This window comes from Bos mutus, chromosome 23 (assembly GCF_027580195.1).
Source record: "Bos mutus isolate GX-2022 chromosome 23, NWIPB_WYAK_1.1, whole genome shotgun sequence".
Classification (NCBI taxonomy): domain Eukaryota; kingdom Metazoa; phylum Chordata; class Mammalia; order Artiodactyla; family Bovidae; genus Bos; species Bos mutus.
Genome location: NC_091639.1, coordinates 30584516 through 30605558, shown reverse-complemented (window position 1 = coordinate 30605558; position 21043 = coordinate 30584516). Strand labels below are relative to the sequence as shown.

The following is a 21043-nucleotide window of genomic DNA, read 5'->3' as shown; positions in this document are numbered from 1 at the left end:
CTCTTGTTTGTTATCACAAATAGGACCATGCGGAAAAGCGTGAAGTATCGAATAGATAGTGCATCATAAAACAGAGCCTGTTCACGCCCAAGGGGAATGAGTGTGTGGAGTCTAAGTTTCTATTTCCCGGCTAAGGATGCAGAAGTCCCAGAGGAACAAGGTGCTTGGCCAAGGTCACTCTGCTATTTGTTAGTTGTTCAGTCTCGAAGATGTTAGCAGCAGAGACAAAGCTAGAGTCCAGACCTCAATCCCAGACCTTTTCAGCTCCAGTGCCTGCCCCTTTCGATGGGAAGCACATATTGTCTATCAGGCGGGAACCTGCACACACAATTCTGGTTGCGCATCTCTCTTGCCTTATAGTTTTCCTTTCCAAGGAGCACAGTTTCTGACTGATAGGCAAGAATATATTTTAAAAGGTATAATTCACTAGGATTTTTCTGCCCTGTGACTCTACCTGGCCAGCCCCCAAATCGCTCCTAATGATTTTCCTCATTAGCACTAACAGAGCTGGTTGCTGTTTACTGGGTGTGATGGTGATGGTGATGGTGATGGGAGTATCAGTGATGGTGGTGAGGGCTTACATATACTGGGCACCTTCCATGTGCCAGTTACCAGGCTAGATGCTGTATATACCTCTCTAGAAATGTACATAAACTTGGAAATTTCATGCCATGATTCTGAATTCTTTGCCTTCATTGTTATGAACTTTCAGGGCACAGGTAAAATGTAAATGGAGACATACTGCACACCTGGAGAACAGACCTATCTGTCGGTGCTAGGAATCTAGTTCCCTTCGGGTGACCTGAGTGAGCATGTTTTGGATTCTGGATTCTCTCATTAAACAGTCACCCATATATCCTACAGGGTTTGTTTTTGAGGGACCATAAAGGTACTGAAGGTGTAAAAGAACATCTCTAGCCATTCCTAGGGTTACAACACAATGAATAAACGCTATGATCTAAGTTTTATCCTATTGAAGCTAAAGAAACTGTGAGATGTTCAGCTGGAATTCAAAATGGATCTGGAAAAAAAATCACTGGACAATGAAAATCAAATGCAAAGCTCTCTCCTAAATCATCAGGGTTGTGGGAATTCATCTGCTGAGTTTGACGGCTTCACTCTTGGGCACTCAGCTTCCCCAGAAGTCACTCCCTGATGGCTCAGTCAATAAAGAGACTGCTCACAATGCAGGAGACCTGGGTTCAATCCCTGGCTCGGGAAGATCCCCTGGAGAAGGAAATGGCAACCTACTCCAGTATTCTTCCCTGGAAAACTCCATGGACAGAGGAGCCTGGTGGGCTCCTCAAACAGAACTGAGTGACTCACTTTCGCTTTTCAGCTTCCCCAGAACCCCTCTGGCACCTAGCACACTTTCCATAAATAAGTAACTCCGAGGTTGCTGACCTGGAGCAGTTGGGAGGCAGCTGCCTGCCCTCCCCGCACCCGGCCACCCCTGCTCTCCTCAGAGCAAAATGCCCTCTTACATTATTAATGCTACTCCCAAGACTCTGTGTCAAGTTTCCACAAAGTTTGCCAGAGTAATTAGCTGCCTCTTTTTAATAGGCAATTTCAAGAGGTCAGAAAATAAACAATTTTGACAACAATATTGTTAAAATGTTGTAAAAATCTTGATTCAACGTTCTTCCTTTTCAGGAAGCATTGGTTTCTATAATTTTACCACCTGGCCTGACACCCTGAAATTTATTTAATACAATAACAACCATGTTATTATTATTTCTCTTGCTTCCTTTCCTTCCTTCCACTCACAGATGTGAAACATGACTCACCCTGGACTGACTCAGAGTGAGTGTGACCTCATGAAATACGCACAGAGTTGGGGTCTCCAGGGGACCATTTTCCATGACTCTGGGCACCAAGAAAGGAACAGTCTTCTAGGCAACAAGATAGTCTGCCACTCAATGTTGGGATCTTTTGTGTTCATTTACCTAACGCCATTGAGTCCATGGTTCTCTGTTTATCAAACAAAATAACCTAAATAAAAAACCCTAAGCCAAATAAAATGTATTTCATTTCATTATTACTTAAATTTAAGGTAATCCTATTTTGTTTTTCAAAGAATATATCTAATATTTAAAAGTTAGTAAACAATCTATAAATTGGAAATAATCTAAAAACTAGAGATATAAAGAAGAAAAAAATGGCAAGTGCTTATGAGTTGACTATGAAAATATAATCCCTGTTAACAATTCTCTTCCTTCTCTGTGTTCTACACAAAGTTTTTTTTTTTTTATCTTTTTAATTGCAAAATTGAAATCATACTGTATTACCAATTGGTATGTATCAGGATCCCACTATCTTCCACATCTTCTTCTTTCCTATTAAATAATATCCATAAAGTTTCTACCATGCCCTAGTCATTGGAAGCTCTGAATAATTGTGCAATAAATGTAAATGTTTGGTATTATCAATATTATACCTTAACTGTGTACAGACTGGTATAGACACTATGGGATAGGTACATGGGAGTAGGGAATGGGAGATAGGGCTGAGAAGACGATGCTAGAATTACTCCTTAGTCTCCTGAATTATCTTCTCTATAAAGATTTTGAGTGAACGTCAGTTTGCATTGAAGGTAAAGAAACAAAGTGGACTTGATTTCCAGAGAGGACTCTTGCCTCACTTCCCAAGAAGGGTACCAATTTTCTTCACTCTGACTTGTAATTTTGCCTGTTGGGGCTGTGATTCCCTCCACTGTGCCATAAGGACTATCTCCAAGGCTCCTTTCTCTCTGATGCCTCTGCCGCCTTCTTGTCTGTCTCACTTACAGACCTTCCTAGTCAAGGTAAAGTTATCAGCAAGACAGGCTCATAAATTTTACCCCTGGAGCAAAGGAAACAGGATGAAGAATTAATACAAAACAACCTGTGACCCTTGTCTAACATTGCCAAGAGAGTGGAAGGTCAGAAGCCTCTTTACTGTCTGACCGCCTGGGATTGACTGCCTGGCCCAAGATTAGACATTTTACATCAGCCCGGGTGGTCGTCAGTGTGACCACCAGAGATTCCCACTGCTCACCAGAAAACTGTGTCTTCTGTTTTCAGCTGAGTGTATTCCCCAGGCAAGGCCATTTGGAGCAAAATCCATTTGGCACGGTGGTAAAGAATCTGCCTGCTAATGCAGGAGGCGCAGAGACAATGTTCCATCCTTGGGTGGGGAAGATCCCTGGAGAAGGAAATGGCAACCCACTACAGTATTTCTGCCTGGAAAATACCATGGACAGAGGAGTCTCACAGCCTGACAGTTCATGGGATCACAAAGAGTCGGACACAAGTTTTAGTCAGCGGTTTTCTTAAATAGCAGTGAGAGATCTCACTGCTGTATTTAAAATGGATAATCAACAAGGTCCTACTGTGCAGCACAGGGAACTCTGCTCCATGTTATGTGACAGCCTGGATGAGAGGGGTGTGATGGCAATGAGATCTCTCATAGAGGAGGCTTTGCTTCCTAACTGACAGCACGGATTCGGGCAGGAGGGCCCCGTCCTTACCGAGTGTCTGGACCAAGTGTGGAGTCCGTGATGACCAGCTCTCATGTATGTGACTGTTGAAAGATCGGGGCAGAGACAATTTGGGTCTATATATTTGGTTGGTATAGGAAGAACCTTAGCACCCCGTGACCTAACCCACACAGGTTTTATTATATTGTTGTTGTTTAGTAGCTAAGTCATGCCCTACTCTTTGGCGACCCCATCGACCATAGCCCACCAGGATTCTCCGTCCATGGGATTTTTCCAGGCAAGAATGCTGAAGAGGGTTGGCACTTCCTTCTTCAGGGGATCTTCCTGATCCAGGGATTGAACTTGCATTTCCTGAGTCTCCTGCATTGACAGGTGGATTCTTTACCACGGAGCCACCAGTGAAGCCCATATAGTGACACTAACAAAACTCAAAATCCTTGACACCCTCCCTGCCACCTTACATTACTCTCTTCCAAGGCTCTGAAAAGACCTACCGGAGTGTTCACCTGATCTTGTTTGTTGTTTTTTTAATTTGCAAACATAAGATATTTATTTGAGCTGCAGTTGGGTGAGACCAGTGTTTTGCCATGACAGCTCTGCCTCTGTTACATTTTCTCTAGTACCAGGTGATACTGAAGTGGCCATGGGCATTTTGAGGACTTCACTCAGTGGAAAGTTAAACTGGGGAGGCATCAGAGGTACTCGGGTGATGGAGGAGAATCTAGGTTTGAGGTACACAGAGTTACAAGCTCATCTCTGGTAAGTTCTCCCAGTTATCACTTGTGTGAATTTGCAAACAGAGGACTTTGTTCTCACCAATGCCTGGTCAAACAGAAGTTCTCTCCCATCAGGAATGTACTCAGGAAAGCAGCAGATGCAATAATTCACTATACATGTTTAAGGTGAAATAGCCAAAATAGACTTTATGTATTTGTAGTATGTAAGCCTGCAGTAGTTCTACAACTAGTTGCATCTTTGCATCCCAACTATCAATACTAAAAATCAAATATTGATTGATTGTGCTGGTGGAGGGATTAAATTATCTTTTATCCTTCCCATAAAAAAGGATATTTACAAAGTCGTTGTCAAAGGAAGAAGGAAGCAAAGTATGCGTACTCAGCAAACTGCAAAGAAAAAAGTATTGCACGTGTGTGTTAAGGACTTACTAATGCACGATTACTTTTCTGAATTTTTTTTAATGTCGGTGGTATTTGACAGCTTCTTTTTAAAAAAATGTTTGTTTCGTGTTAGGGTATAGCCAATTAACAACGCTGTGATAGTTTCAGGTGTACAGAGAAGGGACTCAGCCATACATGTACATGGATCCATTCTCCCCCAAACTGCCTTCTCATCCAGGCTGTCACATAACATTGAGCAGAGTTCCTTGTGCTGTATGGTAGGACCTTGTTGATTATCTGTTTTAAATATAGCAGGGTGTACATGCCCGTCCCAAACTCCCTAACTATCCCTTCCCCCATTCTTCCCCCTGGCAACCATAAGTTTGTTTTTGAAATCTGTGAGTCTCTTTCTGACAGCTTCTTGTAAACTTCTCATTTCTTTGAATTCCTTTCTCATTGTAAATAAATGCTTCTGTGTCTAGTTTTATATTTGTAAACATGGATCTGTTTGAAGAGGCTCACTGATTGCATAAGCTTCAGATCTCACAAACCCTGGATCTATCCTTGCTCCTAACCCAACCCTTGGTGTGGGAATATTTTCCTTGCAACAGCAAGAAAAATGGACTCTTCTTGGTTGGCAAATGATACTAAAAGTCATACAAAATTTGATTTGAGAATTCAAAAACCGGAGTGGTCAGAAGCAAGGGAGGAAAACAAAGAAGCTGGTTGTTCAAAGGCATTTTCCTAAAGGCCTCCTGTATTAATAATCCCTGCAAGTCCTAGGGTAAGGTCGATTTGATAAAGATAAGAGGCTGATTACATTAATACTATTTTGCTTTGCAAATGAAGGCTGAGAGGAATGGTTTAGGGACTGCTCCACAGGACAGTCTTTCAAGAGTCACTGTAGACCATTTCAATTCATAATCATCTTTGCGTTCCTGGGGATGTTTTCTAATGATGTTTTTAACTTATGTCCAAGCATAACATCTCCCAGGGAATTTTGATAGTTGCTGGAAAGTGTGATAAAGAAATATATGTTACAAGCTCTTAGAGGTAGTCCTGTGGCAAAGTCCTACTCATGCTTCTATAAGAACTTAATCCTCCCTCCCTCCCTTCTTTCCTTCCTTCCTCTCTTCTTTTCCCATTTCTAGCAGGGAAGTTGGATAATGTAGGAGAAATAAAGTGCCCAACTATTACATGGTCTTCTGAGAGAAGAGGTTTAAATGCACCCACATATCTAGTAGAATAACACACAGTTAAAAGCATGGGTTTTGGAAGCCAACAGACCCAGGGATGAGACCCACTTTCAACAGAGCCTTCAGATCCAGGCAAAAGCTGACATAGGAATAGGCATAACTAATTTCATCAAGAGACAAGCCATTGCGTTGACTAAATCATCTCAAGTAAATTTCATGGAGACTAAATGTTCTTTTCTTTGTCATCAATTAGTTTTGGTGAGCTGTATCAATAGCTTTAATCAGAAAGATTAAGATGTATTGATTCCACTATATGGGATGTTATAGTTTCTATTTCCAAAATATTGGAAAATGATGGGTTGAACAAGGTTCAAGTTTTCTTGACTGATTTTTTTCTGCTTTTATAGACTGCTGCACACTGTGGGTTTGGAAGAGGAGGAAGGAGTAGGTCATGTTCCTCAAACTTCTTTAGCCATAGGATCTATTTTTGGGTGGAGTATGTCAAGGATGTGTGTTCTATGGGCTATACTTTCAGAAAGAATCCCCAGTCTTGGGAGATCGCACTGTGACTCTCACCCACACGTATCTCAACAGCAAACCATCTCTGAGCCATATAGATGTCAGCAGGCTGTTTATTTAGTTGCTCTTTAATCTGTCTCCATGTTTCTTTGGGTCCCTGTGAGTCCCTGTACCACACCCCCATGCAGAGGCCCTGTTCTGGTTCTTCTGTTAAATCGAATTTTCCAACATAAATTTAAAAGGGGGAGGCTATATAAAAAAAGATTTTTTAAGAAATGGAAACCAAGACAATATGCCGTTTGTCCAAACACAGAATAAACTTGGCATCCTGAGATGTTCAACCACGTCATGTCATCATACCTCCTAATGCGAGAGAGGGCCTGCTAATTGCTGAGATTGAATCATCTCATTTTAGGGCAGAGTTACTAACCGATGCCAAACCAATTTGCCGCTCTGTTAACTTTAGAAATTAAAACACTAATAGATGCATGGGCTTTCCAAACACAGGGATAGTATTTCAATACTAAATAAACGTTGTTGCCAGGGAAAGGGGTGTTTTCTCTTCCATTTCTTTGCCACAAAAGGAACATGGGCTCTAGGGCTCTTTGGCTCAGGTGGAAACAAACATATTTTAGGGAGAATGGATTCCACCAGCAGGTCCCCATTTCTCTTGGAAATTTTTAAGGTCAAGAAACTTCTCTTGACATTTACAACAGATTCTTCAACTTGCAGCTGTATCCATCTCAAACTATTCAGGGTGTGTGAGTCGCTCAGTCGTGTCTGACTCTTTGCAACCTCATGGACTATAGCCTGCCAGGTTCCTCTGTCCATGGAGTTCTCCAGGCCAGAATATTGGAGTGGGTTGCCATTCCCTTCTCCAGGGGATCTTTCTGACCTGGGGATTGAACCTGAGTCTCCTGCATTGTAGGCAGATTCTTTACCATCTGAACCACAAAGGAACTTTTCTAAAGATAACCAAAAAAGGAGAAATAAGAAGAATAGCCTTCCCAAATCACATATATTATATATGTACATGAAATTAAAATGTGTATCTATATTTGTATATGTATATAAAATAAAAGCATATGTATGCATGTGTGTATGTATATAATACATAATCCCCCAATTAAGGAATCTTTGAGGTAGGGGGTAGAATTTCTGAAAATAGAAAAGACTAACTACAAAAAAATGTGTCTCTCCCAGCCATCAACAATGGCCCTTTTTTTAAGCTCCTAGAACACTTAACTCAACAGCCCTCCTCTGCTCTATTGTTTGCTGTACTCTCTCCTCTGAGCACTTGTGAGCTCCTTCAGGGTGGAAACCTTGCTCCCACTTGTGGGTCCCTCAGCCCCTGGGGCAGCAACAAGCTTGTACCGGAGGCTGGGTAAATGTTTGTCACGTTAAGTCATGTTGAACTTGGAGACCAGCTTGCTAGCACTCACTACTATTATCTCCATGAGATTGGAGGCAAATTCTTTAACCTCTCTGGATCACAGTTTCTATGCATCTCAAACAAGCAAGTTGAATCAAATGACATCCATGATCTTCCCTAGATCTAAATATCCCCAAGTCTGTTTCTCTACCTCAAGGTCTTCACCAGCAAAGTGAGGATAAACTCTGATTTAGCTCTGGGTACAGACAGAGAAGGGGCTTCCCTGGTAGCTCAGCTGGTAAAGAATCCACCTACAATGCAGGAGACCCCGGTTTTTTCAATTCCTGGGTCCAGAAGATCCCCTGGAGAAGGGAGAGGCTGTCCACTCCAGTATTCTTGGATGTCCCTGGTGGCTCAGCTGCTAAAGAATCCTCCTGCAATGCGGGAGACCTGGGTTTGATCCCTGGGTTGAGAAGATTCCCTGAAGGAGGGCATGGCCAACCCACTCCAGTATTCTTGCCTGGAGAATCACGGAAGGACAGAGGAGCCTGGCAGCCTGCAGTTCATGGGGTCACAAAGAGTCAGACACCACTGAGCAACTAAGCACAGCACAGATGAGAAAGGGTTTTCTCCTCTTTTCCTAAGTGTTCCTTGCTGTGACCCGTGACTCTAAATGTAGGATGAGGTCACCAGCCCTAGGATATGTTTAGAGAATGTGCAAATGTTCCTTTTCATGTTCTTCCCTCGTGGCTTCCCTGGTGGCTCATATAACTGACCTTCCCTGGTAGCTCAGATGGTAAAGAATCCTGCAATGCAGGAGACCCAGGTTTGATCCCTGGGTCAGGAAGACCCCTGGAGAAGGGAATGGCTAACCCACTCTGGTATTCTTGCCTGGAGAATTTCATGGACAGAGAAGCCTGGCAGAACACTAAGAGTTGGACACAACTGAGAGACTAACATTTTCACTTTTTTTTCACATTCTAACCCTTGTGACATGGTGACTGAATTTCACCACCACAACAGTACTTCCTGTATTTGTTTTGTGTTTTATATTTTATAAATACTGTCTCGTGTATTTTATCTTTTGATACTCACAACTGCCTCACAAAGTAGGAAGAGAAGATATTATTCCCAGATATGGAAATGCATCTCAGAGAAGTTAATTTGACTAAAGGCACGCAGTAGTTACGCTGGTCTGAATTGAGCCTGGGGGTTCTTTTTCCCTGGACTTAGTCTCTGAATTTAGGCATCATGACCAGGAAGTAAATCTGTAACTTGGGGGAGAGGGGTGAGGGTGATACTTAGGACCCATCCTCTCAACCCCCTTCTGCAGCACCAATCAGCAAACATTGTTAATGTCTCATGTATTTCAGTCCCAGAGCTGGTATAATGCCAGTACATTAATCCAGTACTTTCCACAGTGTATTTCATGAAGCATGGTGTGATTTCCCCGAAAAAAAGAAAATCTTGTGGTCAAATAATTGCGAAATACTCCATCTGCACCCTCTCTTAGAGCTTTTCCAGTATGTATTTGCAAATGAAAAGGCTGAGCAGTTCTGCGGTAAAGAGCCCTATTCAAACACTTGTAAATTCAATAGTTTCAAAACTATATTTAGAACCTTTGTGCATGAAATATTATTGACAGGTTTCTGCCTACAGACCTTCCTGAGATCCTGCTGAAATAACAGTATAGATCCACAGAAGGGATAATCTCAAAAGGATAAGGGAAATGAGACAAGACTACCAAGGAACATGGAATTTAGACAAACTTCTGGAGGTGAGAAGGCAGCTGGGGGCACACTGACCGACAGCACAGAACAGAACAAATTATAGCACAGAAGAAACTCCAAGGGGGCTGCAGAGGAGGTGGGGGGCATGCACTTTCAGGACCCCAGAGAAGCTGTAGGCTTGAACTTGGCCAAATCCACAGGGAGCGGGAGGGGTGGTATGGGGCTCAACTGGAGTGACTCACTAAACGTCTGTCTTAGAACAGCTGTCTCAGTGGAGTTTGCCTCCAGGCTGAAGATGGAAGATCCCTGGGGCTTCCCTGGGGGTTCAGAGGTTAAGACTCGTGCTTCTAGTGCAGGAGGCACATGTTCTATCCCTGCTTGGGGAGCTAAGCTCCCTGGGGAGTTTCTTCTCCCCAGGAAGCTCTCTGAGTTGCTGGGGAAATGTGCTTCCAATGTGCATGTGGAAGTGCCCCCAGTCCTTCCCTTTTTGGGCGCTTGGAGATCCATTTCCTTTCTACTCATTGTGAAGTGGCTTCCTCTGTGTCTCTTCCCTCGTAGGATACCATGGAAAGATCCTAAAAAGGCACACGTAGAAAATAAAACTAGAGTTATGAGGAGTTGAGAATGTCACTATGAAAAATGTAACAGAAGGGTTGGAAAACAAAGAAAATCTTTCAAATGCTGCCTGCCATATCAGTAAACAAAGGATGTTGAAGCTGTCACTCCATGAGCCACTGCAGCCCTGAGGAGACTCAGGATGGAGAAAAGCAAGATACTGGCCCTAGAGAGCTAAAGGGCATGTGAAAGGAATGATTTCAATGAGCCCAGCCTCTTGCAACTTCTGGCTGGAGAAAAAGACTAAATTCATTCACTTGAGGTATCTGGGTTTTTTTTTATTTTAATTAATGGTCATTTTTGATGTTCTGACCACCTGATTCTTGTTGCAAAAACTGTATATTCTGGCTCCTCCCTTATCTTTTCAGAGCAGTCCCCCTGAGCTACCTGAGAGGCTGTCTTCTGGGCCAAAGTCCTCAGAAAGTCCATGGAATAAAACATAATTCTCAATTTTTAGGTTGTGCTTTTTTCACTTGACAAAACTTAAAAAAAGAAAGAGAGATAACAAGAGGGAAGTAACAAGAAGCAGAGGTCAAACCCAGAAGGACAACACCCAACTAATATGAATTACAGAAAAAAATAGAGGGCAGGGCCATGCCTGACACATGGTGTACTCAGCACATTCAGCCAGACCCCAAACAGGTGAAGTTCCTGTCCTGGGAGCCAGTCAACCTTCTGTTAATAATAGGGCAGACCAGCTGTAACAAAGTGCAATGTCAGGAGCATAATGCAAACAAGGGATAAGGAAAGAGAGCAGTAGAGTTCTGTTGTGTAGACTGAAGATGATATTTGAGAAGCGACACCACAGAAAGTAAGGAATTGAGCCTCGTTTAATCCATGTTTGCTGAATGAAGGAAAGAATGAAAGAATGTGGATAGACGAGTGATACGGCCCTGAGAAAGGCATCCCTCACTGTTCTCACCTACAACTGAGCAGTCCCACTCAGTAATCCCCAAGCTCTGTCCATCATAATTAGAAAGCAGGCTTCGATCGCACCCAGAAGAGCCACTGCAATTGTTGAGACCAGGCATTTGTGACTTCGGGGGACATCCCGTCTGTCCGATGATGTGTTAGGAGACCGAGGCAATGCTTTATCACAGGCTGGATTGCTTCTCTTGGCAAATGGTCTCCCCAGAGGTCCTAAGAGCTGGGGTTTTATACTGGGGCTATTTTTAGTTGTTCACAGAGGCTGCTGGGTCCTATTGCTTCAGGAGGGGCTGGTGAAAACTTTACCCAAGGGAGAGGCATTGCCTTCTGCAATCTTAGCCTGAAGAACTCTCTAATGAGATGTGAGGATTTACAGTCTCTGAGAACTGGATGCCTCTTTCATGAAATACAAGATGAGGTAGCCCTGCTCTGTACCCAGCAGTCAGCAAGAAACCGGTCAAAGTTATTTTGGTCAATGGGGTGGTAATAGTTCCCATTCAAAATCTTTTGCTAAATAAAAGGGACTGTTTTGCTTTGGGACTGATTGATACTTGGAAAGTCTTGGTTGGGGGCAGGTCCGAGAAGATGCCCCTCATGTTGAGTTTTCACGAGTGCATCCCAGCAGGGTGTGTGTTCCAAACTGCATGTCCTTTTCTTACCAGTAAAACAAGGCACTGACGGGCATTCAGGAAAGCAGTTTGTAAGGTCCGGTTGGGAGATTCTGAGCTTGGTATTTAATCTGCCACCTCCTTCTCTTCCAGGATAATAAGGGCAAGGCTGCCTGTAAAACCTACTGCTGTTGAAATCATTGTCCCAAAGCACAGTTCTGACCTTGCAAGTTCCTAGTTTTAAAACCCTAGATACTCCCTGCTACAGATGAAATACTATCTAAAAAGTCCTAGGTGCCATTTTAGAACTTCGTATTCCAGGACAGTCCCAAGGTTTAATTTTGCTTCTCCTGTGCCTCCACCTTCAGCTCCTCTTGTGCTCCAATCAAACTATACCACTGAATGTTCCCTATAAAGGTATTTTCCACCTCCATGCCTGTGATGGACTCCATATTTGTATACTCCCCACATTCATATGTTGAAACCCTCAGTTTTACGCATATGAACCTATTTCATCCTCATAATAATCCAGTGAAAGATTAAATTGCCTAAGTCTACATAGCTAATAAGAGACAGGATCAGGATGTGAATCACACAGTCTAGCTCCAGGGTTTCTGCTGTAACCACTAAGCAACCTGCCTCCCAGTGACATAGGATTTAGAAGGATGATGTGATTGCGGAGGCCTAGCATCTCATCCTTGGTCCCAGGTCCCATCTGCCACCTGTGTGCCTACATTTCCTTCAGAGTTTAAAGTCTTCCTCTTCCATGAAGCCCTCGCTGAGAAGTCCAGTCCCCTTCCATTTCTGAATGCCTTCAGTGCTTATTTGACAACATGTATCATGTATTCTTGCAACTGACTCTGTCTCAACTCTCATGTTAGTTCTAAATACTTTACAGTGGGTGTTACTCCTTCCTTCTAGCCAGCAGGTCAGAGCCTCACCAGTGAAGGTCCCCAGCTTAGACTGCTTTTCTATTGCTCACAACACCTGCACACCAAGTGCAGAGTACAGGCTTCATAAAAGACTCATCAGCCTGTTTGTTTGAAGATGGATTAAAGGCATGCACAGGGAGGAACAGGCAACTGGCCTGAGCTCATTCTTGCAACTACACATTGTTTATGATGGATCAAGAGTTCACCACACCTACAAGAAAATCACTCAACCTTCACCCTCATATCTTCTCAGTAAGCAGACCCCTTGCCCCACCCCAGATAATCCCCTCTGCTTTAACGTGGCAAGTTGTTTTGACTGAGAAGGACCTTGATCTCTGTGTCTAATTTCCAGACTTAATGCTGTTTGGTCCAAGTGGCCCATGGGACAGCATCTTCAGTCCTCAAAGTTACTGCTGCTTTGATGGATAACACTTACCACAGACCCTCAGTGCGCCTGGGCATGGCCAGTGGATACTGACAGCTTTACTGAGATTCACAGGCTCTATAACGAGCTGTAGAGCTTTGGCTAGTCAGTTGCCACTTGAAAGCAATTGATTCATATGAACTGATAGCACAGATACTACTTATTGAGGAGAATAATTTTCACTGGTGATTTCTTTATTTTTTGGGTAGGACCGCTCTTCTTTTTCACTAAATCCAATCACTGAACCTTTTATTTTTAGACAAGGGAATAAAGACCCAAAGCAGGGCCTGTGACCACATAGCTGATGAGTCTTCATGCTGCATCTGAGCCCAGATCACCCTACAGTGGTACTGTCTTACAGAACTTTCTGAGATGCTAGAAATATTCTCTAGGTGTACTTTTCAATATAGTGGCCAGTAGCCACAGATGTCTGACTGGCACTTGAAATGTGGATAGCATGACTAAGGAACTGAATTTTTAAGATTTTTTTTTTCAGTTAAATTAATTTAAATTTAAACGCCACAGGGAGCTAATGGCTAGTGTTTTGAACAGCACAGTTCTAGAAGAACCGAGACAGTTAACAGAGGGTTGCTATTGTAAATACAAAAAGACTATCCACCAAATCCTTTCCTTTCTTGCCACCATAAGAGAGCAGGACACAAATACTTCTGTAGATGGGAAAAACATGCAGTTTGTACTCCAGTTAACAAAAGGCCTGCATGTCAGTTACTCATTACCACCTGACATATTTACCCTGCAATTGTTATCACTGAAACCTCAGAACATTAGTGGTTTCGTAAACAATGTGTCCTCTTGTTTATAAGCTGTTGCTGCGTTACTGTTGTGCACCAAGCTGGGCAATAATGAGGAGCTGGCACTTTTGCAAACCCACAGGCTCATGAAGGGATGCAGAGAGCTCTGCTCATAAAGCATAAACACGGGGCATGGCTTCAAGCCCAGGTTTCTAATCTTTGTCCTCACAAGATTACACAGAACACTTGGTTTCAGGGCTGAAAACATGTTCCACTCACAGGGAGTCATCTCATATTTTTAAGGGCGTGTCATTTGGTGGAAGAGCTGCCAGTCAGTGAATTTTCCTATGGACACAATACAATTTATACACAAAATCAACCTGGATTCTTCAGGCCTGGGTATTGGAAGACAGCTTAAAAATAGCATTCCCTTCTAATAGTAGTGAAGTCCTCTTTTCCTCCAGGTTTTCAAGGGAACTCATGGAATCACCAGAGGCTTGAATGGTAAGAAGATAAACGATGAGAAGATGGCATTGTATTTTGACTTTTGTTGATGAATAATTAGCTGGGACATCTATTTTCCTGTCCCCTCATTACTCAGAACTTAAAGTGCAAAATAAAAACAACATAGTCTTAAAAGAAAATGGAAAGATGGAAGGTCAGCAAGCAGCTTTTGACTGAAGGCCATCTGCAATAGCTAACTCCCACAATATCACTTTAATGCCATTATCATTAGACTTTAATCTAGTTGAACTTTATGACTATATTCCAAACTCCAATTCAGACTTGACTTCAAGGGACCAATATTTGAAAGAAAGGAGAAGCAACTCAAGTGAAATGAGGATCTTAAAATCAATTTTGACAATCTCTATTTTGGACAAGATGGAAGAAAAGGAAACAGATTTCCATTTAACAATAGAAACTTTCTTTAAACAACAGGTAGAGCAGACAAACTATGTGGAGTGATGGTTTTCAGACACTGGAGACAGGTAACATAGAGCCCCAATACAGGCTGACTCTCTCTGAGTTGAGGAGACAGCAGAGGCTGATACTTCAGAAGGTCAAGGCAGCTAGAATTCACAGATCTAAATAACAGACAGGATGGAGGTGCAGAGAGAGAGACAGTGATAGAATTAGAGCTAGATACATAGGTAGATAGATGCAATCCATATTTTTAACCTGATGGAAAATTAGCTCAAAATGGATTTTAGAGTCAAATATAAAACCCCAAATTGAAAAACTTCTAGAAGAAAATATAGGAGAAAATCTTTGTGACCTTGGAGTAGAAAAACATTTCTTAGAACAGAAAAAGCACAAACCATAGAAGAAAGAAATCAATACATGGACTTCATCATAATCACAACCTTCAGTCTTCAAAACACACTTATGAAAAGGAAAAGCCTCTCTAAACTATGTGAAAAATACTTATCTGATAAAGAAATTGTATTTTGACTATATCAGAAACTCTTAAAATTCAATAATATTAATATAACAATGCTAAAATAACAATAATAAGCAAAATATTTGAACAGATACTTCATCAGAGAAGATGCAACAATGGCTAATAATCACATGAAAAGATGTTTAATATCATAAGTCATTAAAAATAAAGTAAATCAAAGCTGCCATGAAAGATCACTATACATTTATCAGTACACCTACAACTTAAAAGATTGACAATACCAAGTCCTGGAAAAGAAGAAATTAGAAATCTTTCATAAATTTTCCCAGCCACCTTGCAAAGAACTTGAAAGATTTTTTAAATAAGGTTAAACATTCACTGACCATATGCCCCAATAATTCCACCCTTAGGTATTTGACCAAGAGAAATGAAAACACAATCAACACAAAAGCTTATATGTGGACACTTATAGCCATTTTATTAATAATAGTCAAAACCTGGGAAAGAACCCAAGTATTCGTCAACTGCTGAATGAATGAACAAATTGTGGTACGGTCACACAGTGGAATATTACTTAGCAATAAAAAGAAACCACCTACTGATGTATGTACTGATATGGGTGAATTCAGAAACATTATGCTAAGTGAAAGAAACCACACACAAAAGGTTACAGAGATTAATTCAATTTATACAATGCTTTTGAAAAGGCAAAACTATGATGATAGAAAGATGTGTGGTTTCCAGGATTCAGGGCGTGGCTGGGAGGGGCCCCATAGCAAAGGGTCAAGAGGGAATTTTCTTAGATCATGGAGATATTCCTTATCATGATTGTGATGACTGTTATACAACTGTATATATTTGTTCAAAATTCAAAGACGAGTGCACTTAAAATTGCTGAATTTAGTATATGTAAATTATGTCCCAACAAAATCGACACTCAAAAAAGGAAGGTCCATGCTAGGATATATAGTATAGTACCATCTGTACTAAACAAAAGAAAAAAAAAGATAATTTCAAATATATGAACATACATATATTTGACAGGATTGTGTAAAATGTTTCAGGAAGCATAGAAGAATAGAATAAACACAATAGAATAAATCACCTCAGAAAATGGAAATGGAATGCCTGAGGGAGTGAGGTAGAAGAGGGACTATCTTTTATACCTTTCAAATTTTGAACCACGCAAATTGTGTGTGTGTGTGTGTGTGTGTGCACTAAGTCACTCAGTCATGTATGACTCTTCGAGACCCTAAAGACCATTGCCCTCCAGGCATCTCTGTTCACGGGATTCTCCAGGCAAGAATACTGGAGTGGGTTGCCATGCTGTCCTCCAGGGGATCTTCCGCACCCAGGTATCAAAGAGATCCAGCATCTCTATGTCTCCGGCATTGGCAGGTGGGTTCTTTACCACTAGCGCCACCTGGGAAGCACTGTGCAAATGGTAAATGTATTCAAAAGGGGAGAAGAGTCAGCTGGGCTCCAAAACCTGTTACTGTTCAACGTGAGTTGAATCAAAGTCCTGTTGCTATGTGAGAGAGAGAGGTAAAAAGATAATTATCACATTGTTTTGGGTTGAATTACGTCTCCCTAACATTCGTATGTTGAATCCTAATCCCCAGGGCCTCAGAATGGGACCATATTGGAGACAGAGTCTTTACTGAAGTAATCCAGTCGAAACGTGATCATTAGGGTGATCCTAATGGGATCAGTGTACAGGAGACAGGGATCAAGACCATCCCCATGGAAAAGAAATGCAAAAAAGCAAAATGGCTGTCTGGGGAGGCTTTACAAGTAGCTGTGAAAAGAAGCAAAAAGCAAAGGAGAAAAGGAAAGATATAAGCATCTGAATACAGAGTTCCAAAGAATAGCAAGAAGAGATAAGAAAGCCTTCCTCAGTGATCAATGCAAAGAAATAGAGGAAAACAACAGAATGGGAAAGACTAGAGATCTCTTCAAGAAAATCAGAGATACCAAAGGAACATTTCATGCAAAGATGGGCTCGATAAAGCACAGAAATGGTATGGACCTAACAGAAGCAGAAGATATTAAGAAGAGGTGGCAAGAATACACAGAAGAACTGTACAAAAAAGATCTTCACGACCCAGATAATCACGAATGATGTGATCACTGATCTAGAGCCAGACATCCTAGAATGTGAAGTCAAGTGGGCCTTAGAAAGCATCACTATGAACAAAGCTAGTGGAGGTGATGGAATTCCAGTTGAGCTATTTCAAATTTTGAAAGATGATGCTGTGAAAGTGCTGCACTCAACATGCCAGCAAATGTGGAAAACTCAGCAGTGGCCACAGGACTGGAAAAGGTCAGTTTTCATTCCAATCCCAAAGAAAGACAATGTCAAAGAATGCTCAAACTACCGCACAGTTGCACTCATCTCACATGCTAGTAAAGTAATGCTCAAAATTCTCCAAGCCAGGCTTCAGCAATACATGAACCGTGAACTTCCTGATGTTCAAGCTGGTTTTAGAAAAGGCAGAGGAACCAGAGATCAAATTGCCAACATCCGCTGGATCATGGAAAAAGCAAGAGAGTTCTAGAAAAACATCTATTTCTGCTTTATTGACTATGCCAAAGCCTTTGACTGTGTGGATCACAATAAACTGTGGGAAATTCTGAAAGAGATGGGAATACCAGACCACTTGACCTCCCTCTTTTGAAATCTGTATGCAGGTCAGGAAGCAACAGTCAGAACTGGGCATGGAACAACAGACTGGTTCCAAATAGGAAAAGGAGTATGTTGTTTATTGTCACCTGTATATTGTCACCCTGTTTATTTAACTTCTATGCAGAGTACATCATGAGAAACGCTGGACTGGAAGAAACACAAGCTGGAATCAAGATTGCCGGGAAAAATATCAATAACCTCAGATATGTAGATGACACCACCCTTATGGCAGAAAGTGCAGAGGAACTAAAAAGCCTCTTGATGAAGGTGAAAGCGGAGAGTGAAAAAGTTGGCTTAAAGCTCAACATTCAGAAAACGAAGATCATGGCATCCGGTCCCATCACTTCATGGGAAATAGATGGGGAAACAGTGGAAACACTGTCAGACTTTATTTTGGGGGCTCCAAAATCACTGCAGATGGTGACTGCAGCCATGAAATGAAAAGACGCTTACTCCTTGGAAGGAAAGTTATGACCAACCTAGATAGCATATTCAAAAGCAGAGACCTTTGCCAACAAAGGTCCATCTAGTCAAGGCTATGGTTTTTCCTGTGGTCATGTATGGATGTGAGAGTTGGACCAAAAAGAAGGTTGATGACCGTGCAGGGCTTCTTAGGAGGAAGATGGGTCTGGAGGCAGAGTGACCAGTTGAATAACTGTGGCCAAGATGACCGTGGCCAGTGGTGGCCACGATGGAGAGGAGAGAACAATTAGGCAGTGAAATTGACTGGACTGTTGGGTGGTAAAGAAGCAGAAACCTCAGTTACTCAGAAGTTTTAGTTCATACAATTGGTGACACGGCTCACAAGGTGGTGGGATGAGGTGTGGATGCGGGGACTGCCATTAACTTTGCAGTCCCTTTGGAGAAAAAAATGTCCAAAATTTTTCTTGGAAAACAGGTGGGTTCTAATTTGGGGGTATTTATTTCAGAATATCACATCCCCTTCCTTTTCAGAGCTAACATGATCCCTCTATGATGACCCAGGTAATGCACCTTTACGACTCTTTAGCAAGTGTTTCGTCCCATGATTTCTTGAGACGCTATTATAAAAGGCTTAGAGCAAGAAGCCAACTCCACAGAATGGACAGAGTCAGCTGTACCACTCAAAGTCATTCTCCCCCTCCCACATGGATACACAAGGTGTGAGGACCCAGACAGGGAAGCAGAATGCATCACAGAGACAGACAACATCAAGGGGCCCTCCTGAGACCACCTTTCACAAAAAAATGTGCACGGAGTTTTAGAATGCTCCTGAACCCCCTGTGTTAGTTGCTCAGTCATGTCCAACTCTTTGCAACTCCATGGACTGTAGCCTGCCAGGCTCCTCTGCCAGTAGAATTCTCCAGGCAAGAGTACTGGAGTGGGGAGCCATTCCCTTCTCCAGGGGATCTTCCCAACCTAGGGGCCAAACCTAGGTCTCCTGCACTGTAGGCAGATTCTTTACCAACTGGGCCACCTCACCAATTCAATGGGCACAAACTTGGTCAAACTCTGGGAGATGGTTAGGGACAGGAGAGCCTGGTGTGCTGCAGTCCATGGGGTCACGGACAGTTGGACATGACTCGGCAACTGAACAACAGAACCTCCTCCAGCATATTCAAAACATCTAGCACCCCAGGCTAGGAACGCCGGTAAGAAGGAAATGCTCTGGATGAGGGTGAGGGAGGACAGAGGTCAAAGCCCTGGCTTTGCTCTTCATTTGCCATCAGGCTTGGGTAAGTTATTTAGCTCCTCTGGTTTTCAATATTCCTGTCATAGCACTAGGATTCTGTTCCCTCTTTGATTGATGCCATTGATTCACAGAGGAAACTAGTTCCCACGGCCACCTAGAAGATGATTTTTAATAAGACCAGGATTTATGTCCCCAGAACACATGTCCCCAGAACTCTTATTAAGAAGACGTTGTGACAAGAATAGGCATCTTTATTCAAACCTGCCCCTTGTTCCATATTCATGTTTCAAGGGTTCCATAAAAGGACAGCTGGGTACATGCAACAGGTTCAGACTTGCACTTTGTCACAGATGTTTCAAAGGACATATCTGATGGGTCCTGATTACTGACATTAGAGCAGGCCCTCCCTAGGGGTGGTGAACAGGAAGGCTCTTGCAGTGTTCTAAATATAAAACTTCCGAGTAGTTCAGCCAGGCTAAGACAGATCTCACAAACACATTTTTTTTTTAAATTTCAAACTATACTAAAACAACATCAATCAAAACTTTGTGCTGAATCCATGTTATACTTCCCCCTAACAAAACATAAAGTACCAAGATACACATTTAGATAATACATAAATCAGCAACACGCTTGGTCGCTTTTCTCAGAAATTCAACTGGATGAAATCAAGGATATAAATATTTGGATAGACCCAGACTCTCAGCTGAATGAATAAATAACTAAAAAAGAAGACAGTCATTGTACACAATATATTTACATTTAAAAGTTTCACCTAATCTTTGAAATGAAACTTGGTAGATGTTTGTTTGGTCCTGTCCTACACGGTTAAGTGGAAATGGTTTTTAGTTTGCTTATCCATCACCCTGAACATTGCTTTGCTCATGGTATTCTCCTCCAATATCATGCTACTTTCAGTTGCCTTCAGGATAAAATCCAAGCTGCTCCATGTGCCATGTAAGACCATGCTAATATGTTGTAGTAGCTTATAAGGGAAAAGAATCTGGAAAAAAACTAGATATATATGAATCACTTGGCTGCATACCTGAAACTAATGCATTGTAAGTCAACTACACTCCAATGAGGCAAACAAACAACAAGACAGAAGGAGAATAAAAGATACAATTAAACAATGAAAAGAGGGTACTCCTGGTTCTTCAACCTCAGCATCTGTGCTGCCTCGATGGGCATCTTCCCTCCACTCCAGCCTCACAGACCTCCTCGCACACACGTGTGTATCTGCTGTGCCCTTGTGTCTGCGGAGTCCATGGCCCGACACATCCCCATGGCACCTCACCTGAGTCACATCTCAGTAAGCAAATCCAGCTGCATGTCCCTCATTTCCTCAGTGGGATTTCTAAATTCCTCGACTCTGACGGGGAATTTTTGTTTGCCTCCAAGGCAAATGGACTCAGTGTGTTGCTTATGAAAACTGCCAGGAAGGAACCGGGAGGTGAGGGGAACTATTCTCCCCGATCTTGGCCGAGGAAAGAGTCTCAAACCCCAGACAGTGACAGAAAAGACAGGAAACCCTGTGAGTCCAAAAGATTGTAAAAACTGAGCGAATCTATCAATGCAGAACTTAACCATTTATCCACAGTGTATGTGCATT

At 42.2% G+C, this 21043-nt stretch overlaps 1 protein-coding gene and 1 long non-coding RNA gene across 2 annotated transcripts in view; one reads left to right on the top strand and one right to left on the bottom strand.

The window, feature by feature from the left end:
* Positions 1-21043, bottom strand: part of CLIC5 (chloride intracellular channel 5) — a 172695-nt gene that overhangs the window by 144300 nt on the left and 7352 nt on the right. The window lies entirely within an intron of this gene.
* Positions 4105-11529, top strand: LOC138984981 (uncharacterized). Its single transcript, XR_011462217.1, has 3 exons — positions 4105-4237; positions 9329-9460; positions 9972-11529. It is a non-coding gene; the product is annotated as an uncharacterized lncRNA (long non-coding RNA).